Source organism: Homalodisca vitripennis, unplaced genomic scaffold (assembly GCF_021130785.1).
Source record: "Homalodisca vitripennis isolate AUS2020 unplaced genomic scaffold, UT_GWSS_2.1 ScUCBcl_12599;HRSCAF=22390, whole genome shotgun sequence".
NCBI lineage: Eukaryota > Metazoa > Arthropoda > Insecta > Hemiptera > Cicadellidae > Homalodisca > Homalodisca vitripennis.
The window spans coordinates 10,165-12,338 of NW_025788717.1; positions in this window are offsets into that span (position 1 = coordinate 10,165).

Genomic DNA, 2,174 nt, shown 5'->3' on the forward strand with positions numbered 1-2,174 from the left:
TGATGAAGTATTTAAAATTTTGCTTTTGCTTTATATTTTTATAAAGTACTTTTGAGTGAGTTTTGGTTGAAAAATATTTATATCTATGTGTAGTATTATGATTGTACTAATAATTTAAGAACATATAGAGATAATTGCCATTACGGAAATGGTTATTAGTGTTAAACATATGCTTTACCTCTTAAAATATTTTAATTTCTTTATGCTATTAACACATTTATTATAGTTTTAATTTTTATTGTAAATGACAAAATTTGGATTCTATAAAGAAATAATAACTGTGTATTCTACTGGTTCAGAAAAACTAGAAACAACAGAACCTAGAATACACTTATACATAGTGAAATTCACCATTACAGTTTTACAACAAAATTGACAACACATCAATAACACCATAATACACAAAACACTGACAACACAAAATGCTGCCTATCACCAAGTTGCTACTGGCTGCAATCTAAAAAACATAACAAACTTTGGTTACAGCACACTATTTACAGACTATAGTACGTAATATAACATCTTACTAAGCAGGTAGAGAACACCAGAGCAACGTCCTTTACATACACAAGTAAGATAGCTGTACATTTATCTCGTTACTGTACTGTTTCATGTTGTAATGCGAGAATACTGAGTACTGTAGAATACTGCAAGTCTGTTGACGTAAAACAACTAAGTAGAAAGTCTAAAATTAAATTTCACTTACAAGGTTTTATAAATCAATTTTGAGAAACATGCTTATCATTGTCACATTCGTAGTTAATGTTTTACGAATATGTAAAAATTAACTTAAATAAAAAAATAAAACAAATTGTAAATAATTATAAAATTAAGTGTATAGAAAATTAATTGTAAAAACTTTTTAAATAATTAATGCTTTAAATAATTAAATTTATTACATTTTAATTTCCTAATTAATATTGATTAATTTATTATTTATGCTATTAATTTAATTTTTTGATTAAATTAATATTATTATTTAATTTTTTAAAGTTACTGTTTTGAATGTCTCAAGGATTGTTAAAATCCAACGGTTCATAGCTTGAGTTCTAAAATAATTGTAACAGTAAGTTAATAAAACGTATATCAAAGAAAAATTCAAGAATAATCATATTTAAACTGGATTTTTATAACAGAAATGTCTTACGTTACAAGAAACTGATATAATTTGGGATAGCAGCGATTTTTCCTACTGCTATAGTATGGTTATTCATTAATAAAACTATTTTTAAAATAGGGAATCAGCGTATCTAATTAATTAGAGTAAACCAACATTAGTATTAAGCGTACAACACATGCAAAAATGTAAAAATATACTACATTGCAATTATAATTTTACTGCTCTAGAGAAAAAACATGCAGTCCTTCACTGATTACCCTGGCCAAACAAAAGTTTATTACTTAAATAAGCAAGTAAAAACAATTTTACAAATTTTGGTTTGTTGTATGCTGAGAGACAGTGGATGTATTTGCATGGGGTTAGGTTTATTTAAAGGGTACAAAATTGTCTAAGTTGCATACTTTATAATTCTAATGGAAGTTTACACGAATAAAGCCTAGCAATAAGTTATTAGAGTTAAATGTTAGTTACAGCAAAACAAAGCTGGTTATTAATTGAAGCATTTTGTGTTACAGACTGTACATTTGTTAGTTTGATTAGTTTAAATACCACAATCGTTATTTAGATATGGGAATTTTAACTTGAGACAAAAATTTTGCCTGAGTATACATATTGAAGTAAGTTTTTATTCCATTTAACTTTGTTGTACTCCTTTGATTTATAGTATTCATAAAATTATATATTCTTAAACTTTAGTTTATGTTATGAATTAATTCAATATATTAATTCCAATGAATATTTAAAATCTTTTGCAGTTTGATTTCTGTGTACTTGTATATACCCTGTTTCTAAGAGCTCAATTATAAAATTGTAAAATGAAAAAATATTAATATTCCAAGCCAATTTATGACAGAATAAAAGCAAGGAAGAAACTCAAAACTATACTCTTGGTATAATAGAGAACAATTTTTAAAATCAACAATATTGCATGAAATTGATTTTTATATACTATTGACTTTTTAAAGTTTAGATTATATTTTATCAATTTACTAAAAATTAATCCTTTATTCCAAATTCCTCCTTATTTGTGGTTTTAAGTACATGGTTTTTAAAC